The sequence below is a fragment of the Pinus tabuliformis genome, chromosome 9 (assembly GCF_031772625.1).
Source record: "Pinus tabuliformis cultivar Carrire ecotype Pingquan chromosome 9, CPIR1, whole genome shotgun sequence".
NCBI classification, from domain to species: Eukaryota; Viridiplantae; Streptophyta; class Pinopsida; order Pinales; family Pinaceae; genus Pinus; species Pinus tabuliformis.
Window position 1 is genome coordinate 398,401,878 of NC_142307.1, and position 8,078 is coordinate 398,409,955.

Sequence of the window (8,078 nt, forward strand, 5' to 3'; positions counted from 1 at the left end):
TTGGTAATGGTTGGGTTGGTAGTTGATTTGGCTTCTGTTGAAATGGAAGCAAGAGTTGAGGATTTTGGTTTTGTTGAGGAGTTTGTTGTTGTGGAAATGGTAATTAAAGTTGTGGGTTTTGATTTGGAAGTTGTGGATTTTGTGGGAGAGGATAGCCCTGATAAGATGGAGGATATTGATAATATTGAGAAAATCTCCCATAAGGATTTTGCACCCCTTGTGCCCATGATTGAGATTGATACTGATTTTGAGGTTGAGGCCAAGGTTGTTGCCAAGAATTCCAATTTGGTGGGGGCTGAAAATTCATAGGATTGTTAAATCCTTGATTTTTTTTCCCTTGCCAAGGTCTTCTTGAAACAAAACAAAGAGATTTTATTGAATTTGGGTCCTCCTAAAAGACAGCTTTGAGTCCTGGAATTGAAGGACAATCCTTGGTCTCATGACTTTCTGAGCAAATCATACATGTTTCTACAACTTTTGCATCTAAGGGACATTCTCTTAGAGAATTTTTCTTTCTACATATTGGGAAAAAGATGGCCAAGGCATCCGCTTCTATTTTCTGCTTGTTTTGAATTTTGAGGGTGTCTAGTTGTTTACTAAGGCTCCCTAGAATTTCAGTTTTGAACTCATCAAGCATATTACCAATCTCTGCCCTACTTACTGTTCCAGTTGCAGATTTGTTTGCTCTAATAAGAGAAGGATCTCTAGGCCCTTTTCCAGTTTTAGATTTTCCCCTTGAGAGATGGACACATAGTTCAGCTATGTCACTTAGTGGAAGTTCAGAGATATCTCCCTTCCCCATCATGTTTAAAATATCTATCCATTCATCTCTAATGGCTTTCAATAAAAGGGCTTTCAAGCTTTCCTCATCTAAATTGGTCATTTTTGCTCTCTTTAAGTTGTATTGAAACCTTTCAAGAAAATTCTCCAAGTTCTCATCTTCTTTTTGCATCATTTTGAATACCTCATCCTTATGATTAGTAGGCATACAATAATCCAAATATCTATCCAAAAATGCCTACGTCATATCATTCCAAGTCCTAATAGATTGAGTGACTAATCCCATAAACCATTTCAAAGCAGCCCCTTTCAACGTTGAAGGGAACAATTTGATTTTTTGAGAGTCTTCTAGATAGTCATAGGTACGACATAAGACTTCAAACTCAAATAAAAATGTTTCACGATCCTCACTTCGCAATCCATAAAAGTTTGGGAGGACAAATGGTGAAATGTTTTTCATTATTGTATGGGTTTCCTCATCAACTATAGGGAATCCAAATGAGTTATCTCCTTCCCTATTTCCCCCATTATTACCTCTACCTCCTCCATTGTTACCTCTACCACCTCCATTATTTCCTCTACCTCTACCTCTACCCCCTCCTCCAAATAGTGAAAATTCTCCATCTTGTACCTCTTCTGCCATGATAGTTTGCTCATAATCTTCTGGTTCTTCTATTAATGGCTGATGAGAGAGAGTCTCTACCTCTTCTTCTTCTCTAGGTAATTCTACTTCTTTTACTAAAATAATATCCCCTATGGAAGTGAAGAAAGGTTCTTCTCCTAGGTCAGATTTAGTAGATAGTGTGGGAGAATCTTCTAATTCAATTGCTGCCCCTTGATTTCTAGGAATCATAAGGCTGGGAGCATGAGTCTGGGATGGAGGTGTATCTTGTCTATTCCTTGAAGTAGTTGGAGTTGTAAAAATCGAACTTTTGCCCCTAACTATAAACCTTCCCCTAGAATCTCTTTCTCTATGCAGGTCATTTTTTTTATGATTTTTTTTTTAATTGGGCTAATAATCCTTTTTCTGATCTTCTAGGTCACACTAGGTGCAAGAAGACAGCATACTCAAGAAATTATTGAACTAATAATTCTCTTTTCTAATCCTCCAGATCACACTAGGTGCAAGAGGAGAGCGTACTTCAAGAAATTATTAATTTTCCCCCTTTTTTTTTCTTTTGAATGTAAGAGATAGGCTACCTAGTTACACTTCCCCGATAATAGTGCCATAATGTTTAGTCAATTTAGTGTGTCCTAAATTGCTACATAAGTTATCAATCTGGGAGTCATAAACTGATGAAGTGTAGTGCATTGTATGTGCAAGACAACCCTTTTCTTACCTCACTGTTTTCAGTTTTTATCTTGTTTTGGGGTTTTGTTCTTGTTGGTCTCCTAAAGTGTTTAATGCAAATGGAAATCCTATTCTAATGTTTTAAGAATACTTTTAAATATCAAGAGTGTATGTATAATTGAAGACAAGGTTTATGCTTCTTATGGTAATTTCCAAACTTAGAACTTCAAAGATCTCAAAACATGATGTCTACAAAATCAGAACTTGAAAAAGAATGTAAACATGCAGCTACATAAATTAAGCTAAAGATGAAGCACTGAAAATGAGGTTACTGTCTCTGCTATCCATCCTAATGACAGAATTGAAATCTAATAAACGACTGCACTCAAAACCAAAAAAAATTAAAGAAGCTGGAAACTAGTCACTAATTTCACCCATAATCACAATATTTGTTCAATTAACTTCTAAAACGGGGTTAAGCTAAAGACTCTGGAAATTTCATCATATGGCATGAAAGAATGACATATAAATTATCTAATTGCAGACTAATGAAAGAAAAATCAATTACTTCACCTATAATCACAATAGCTCGCCAATTAACTTCTAAAACGGGGTTAAGCTAAAGGCTCTGGAGATATCATCATATAGAATGAAGAACTGATATCTAAACTATCTACTTGCAGACTAATGAAAGCAAAATCAAATTACTTCACCTATAATCACAATAGCTCACCAATTAACTTCTAAAACGGGGTTAAGCTAAAGGCTCCGAAGGTATCATCATATAGCATGAAGTACTGATATCTAAACTATCTAAAAGCAGTAAGCAAATCTCACTTAAATAAAAGCATAACAACTGAAATTAAAAACTAAAGTTCAGCAGAGGAAGAAAGTCTCAAATCACCACTTGATGCAAAATACTATGAAAAAGCTCGAGCATAACCTATTCTGAAATGCACTGATCAGTGTTGGTGGAAAACATAACAAGCTACAAAATCATGTATAGGATTAGAACGATTAAAACCATAAACAAAACATGAGAAATGTACAACTTAAATAAGAGGAAATATACATGAAAAACTATACAAAACAAAAGAAGAACCTCAGCCACGCAAGGGCCCTCTGCACAGCTTTGGATTAACACACTGTCACTTCAAACCACGCTTAAATAGTCATGTGAAAAACAGAGTTTTTTCTATTATGAAACAGAGGATATGTCTCTCAGTTACAATAGCAAAATAACGCTAAAACAACAGTAACAAGACTAAATATTTGCGTTCCAAATGCTTATATTTATAGAGCAAATAGATAACTGTATTTTGGAGAAAATTCTTCAGCAATGGACACATGAACAGGTCAGAATCCGGAAGTTCAGCCTCTCGGTTGCCATGAACAGTGAATCTACGCAAGGTGGATGTTGGATTTTGTTATGCAGATGGCCTACAGGTGGAAAAAACGGATCCATGGGTTCAGGAACGGCTTCGCGCTTCTTTGCATGCTGGAATAGAGTCTTAGTTGACGCAGGACTCTCTGTTGACCACCTTTTGACCGATACATTTCTTCACGAATTTGGCTAAGCAGATAGGACCTCATCCATGTGTGGATCATTTTTGAGCTGCCCATGTGTCTCGTTTCTCTTGCCGACACCTGTAACCTACAAAATAATGAAAACAGCTGCGGAATTGCGAGTTAGCTGCGGAAAGTGGCTACATTCTGTAGCTGATAAACAAAACCTAGATCAAATAGCACACACAATGATATAATTTGGAAATCACTCAAATGCACTGCTAAAATTAACATGTAACAACTTTTAATAGCTTATGAGGCACTGATATGGGAAAATAGAAGAAAAAGGTTTAGGAAATTGTGTAGAAGAGAGGTAGTTCTGGGGCTCAACAAGCTTGAGCATCAATCCTCGACAAAGGATGACTCCTTCCATCTAAACCTCCTTCGTTCTTGCCTAACATCTTTGGTGATCCTGTCATCCATGACTTCGCATGTGTGTCTCCATCTACGGATGCACCCATTGTTGATCATTCGTAGAACACCCCGGATGTCAATCCATCATCTGACAATGGAGAGGATAAATTATTCACTAAAATCCCACTTGAATTTTCATCTACTTTTTCCGGAAACCCAAAGGGTAAATTTGTTCGCTTCTCATCTACCCCTCTGTTTGATTCATCAAATCATGAGGATGCCGATGAAATCATCGATTTTTCTAATCATAGTTGCCATGATCTATTTAATCCCATATTTGATCACGACGATGATTCTATCGTAGTTGATTTTTTGAAGCCACCTGTTTATGATGATCTATCTGTCAACAAAGTCGAAACCCCCACAGACTGTCGTGGCACTTCATCCCAAGCTGATGGTTATGTCAAGCCCTCACTGTCCTGAGGTTGGTTTCGCTTCTGATCAGGAAATTATTGAAACATCCAAGGCTCCTCATCACTCATATGTATGCATTGAAGATCAATTTCACACACACATTGTACTTCCTCCACTAGAAGTACACGATCCCATCACTCATGCATTGGAGGAATCTTACATAGCAAGCACATGTGCATGACGTAAGTTGTTTTTGTTTCTTTCGTTTGCTTGAATGTCATAGTCAATAGTATGTGTATGCTTCATAGTTGCACGTAGTGTCACGCAGCACTGTGATAAGTCCACGGATTACATGTCATGTACTTGCATTCACTTATATTCTGTGGACACATTTAATCGTGGAGTGTGCTTGTCTTCATTGTTATATCTTTCTTGTTTGCTAGTTCGCACAATTGTGTTGCTCGCGAACCATGCCTTAACCAACATGGGTCAACCAATGCACCGGTGGTTGCATTGGAAGTATCACTTCACATGATCAGACCCATGCACCGTTAGCTTAGGAGTAGAAGTAGTGTTTTCTTTTGGTTTGTTTGCTTGCATGCTTGTTTGCTTACTTACCTCACATGTTTGCTTATTTTCTTTTCCTACACATTTACTTCTGCTTTTGCTTCTTCTTTTTTTGTTTGCTTGTTTGCACTCGTAGGTTAGTCGCATGGAACTGTGTGCGACTCTTGAAACAAGTTGGGTAAAGTACAAGAGAACTTGTGCAGTTATTAATACTTGGTTATCTATTGTCCTGCCTCTGTATCAAGAACTTTTTATCTTCAATCCATGATACGCCAATGGAAAATTATATGTACTATTATAATCGTGAAAACAAAACACTTGCACGCTAACTTGTGTCATCTACTCCCTGGGCCTTTTTTGACGGGGCCTCTCAGAACAACAAGGCCGGGGCTGGACTGTGTATTCACTTTAATCAAGAACATTCTCTTAAAGCCTCTGTAGGTCTCGGAACAGGCTCAAATAACTTTGCTGAGATCTCTGCTTTGCGCTTTCTTCTATGTTTGCTTCTTCAGCGAAATATTCACTCAATTCAAATTTATGGCGACTCTCTGAACATAGTCAATTGGGTGAACGGAAATGCTGTATGTCGAAATCAAATCCTGAAGATTATTCTTGAGGAAATTCAGCGCTTAAAGTCATCTTTCAATGTATTCATACTTTGCCATATATTCAGGGACAGAAACGAGGATGCTGACAGGTTCTCTAAGGCTGGTGTTCAACAAGTTTTGGGAAGCTGGGCAATTACAGAATACAGGCAGGGGCAGTCCATCGTCTCGAATGACTCTCCTTTCGAACAGCCTCAGTGATAGCGACAGTCTCAATTCGCTCTCTTGGTTGTGGATATTTCTGCATATATGTTTTTGTTCCTCTGTTTTCATGTCTTAATATGTGGACAGTTTTTTTTCATATCAGATCTCCAATATATATTCCGTATCATACTGATTTTTTCTTCTCGCCTGAAGCTCTAAAATCAGTTTTGTAAGAGTGTGTTTTATCCACTCGGTAGAAGATCTCGTACTGAAAAAGTTTTCTTTTAGTTTTAGTGCTCAAGGTTTCGCCCAAGGAGGAAGACCTTTCAGGTCGATACACGTCCATATCGCCGGATGTTAGTTATTTGATCTCCTTTCTAACAGTCTTTTTGGACTGTGGTTTATTTGTGTTTTCTCTACAGCGCAACAATCTTGCATCAGGTTTGCAAGCGGATCCCTGTCTGTAACTTTTTATTTTGCTCAATAAAAAGTGGTTTTTTCTTTCGGAAAAAAAAACTTGTGTCATCTACTCTTGTCGGTTGTTTTTGGGTTAACCCTTGGCAGCTTAGTCAAGTAGAGTAAGGTGAGGAGGAAAACCTTAACAAGCACGTCAGAGATATATATAAACTACCTTGTCTGAAGGATCAACCTCTTATGCTCTCAATAAGTCGGGATCCGTTTTCCGCCTCTGAAATGAATAAGTGCTATGCACAGGTTATGAAAAATGAAAAATGAAAAAATGAAAACTGAAAATTTTCAAAATGAAAAATGATAAGGCGAAAGAAGAGAAAGGCTTCCTGCACAGAGAGGTGATGAAAGTAACTCTGTCGGGATACTAACCAGACTCGCTGGCAGTGGAGCGATGCTTGTGTTCCTACGTGACTCCATCAGGGTACTGTCTAGGCTTGTTGGTAGCGAAGCAACACCAGAGATGAAACTAAGACTCTGACGAGCATACTACTTGTGCACCCACATACCCCTCATCCCCAATTGATACAATGATGTTGACTTGCTTTGGAATGTGTGTCGACTGACCAAGGGCTTGGCAGATGCTACATCTTACAATCAAGCAAGTGCAGAAACCAAGACGAACAGAGACTTGAACAATAATTTCTGAGGTGTTAGACTTTCTTTTCATGAACAAGGTCCAGTCAGAGTGTTGGAATTCTACCAGTGTGTCGCCAAGTGTTGTAGCGGCTATAACCACCCTCCAAAATTTATCCTTAGCATTGTTTTGGAGCCTCCCTACCAACCATCCCCAGTACCATGTCTTGCACTATCAAATACATGAGCTTCAGTGGTTTCCTAGCAAATTTCCAGCATGTGCTTGATAGCTTGTTTCATTCCCCCTCATAGGCTACTTCTCCAAACTTGGTCCATATTCTGGCTGAGCAGCTGCCTCAAGAAATTGTACAATTCTGGAGGGGAACCAGCCTCCCATCCAGAAATTACACAAATCTAACTGCTAGCCTATTGGGCTCAGAAATTGTGCAATCCTATCAGTCAACCTTCCCAGTGAAAACTACACAATCTGGCCCAGCAGGATAGCTCAGCCCAGAAATTGCGCAATTCTGGGCAGCAGTCAGTCGCTCCTCCCATAATTTGTGCAATCCCTCTAGGCAGCTAGCCTAGCTTCCTCCCAGAAATTTCACAAATTTCTCTCTCAAGCAAGCAGGTCATTGAATGTGCCCTCAGGTTGACTGGTTCCACCCAGGACCGAGAAAACTTGACATGCATGCATCGCCTAATTTTTCCCAAAATAGAAAAAATCAACACACAAAAAAAATCCCTAGATTTTAGGGAGATATTTTTAGCAGTTGGAGGTTACATGCAAAGATCATTTTAGAAACTTTCCTCCAAGTGTTGCTTTTTCCTAGATTTGTGGCATGCGCGTCTTGAGCCTCAAACTTATTTATTCGACGCTTCAGAGCTCATTCTTCACATCAATCTTGGAGCTCTGACATCCCACAACACATCGAGGAATCTTCGACACATCCATCTCAGCTATTTACGGGTAAGTCTGCTTACTTTCCTTTTACAACATTTCTATCGCTTTTTGTGTTTTGGCTTGTGTGAGTGTTGTCTGCTTGATTTTTGTGAACGTTTGCTATAATTTACATGAATATTATCTCGTACTAGCACCGTTTCAGTTTTCATTAACATCTCACTACCGTCACACGCATGAAATTGTTTTGCACAAACAGTCGCCGATTCGGCGACTCGTCTCACACACATTCATTTTGTTCCATTTTCTAAATCTTGCATTCACTGTTTTCATGCATGATCATTCACCTCTGCCTACACTCAGTATCACCATGCATTCACATCATCATTTGCTTTCAGTTGCCCGTCGGTGG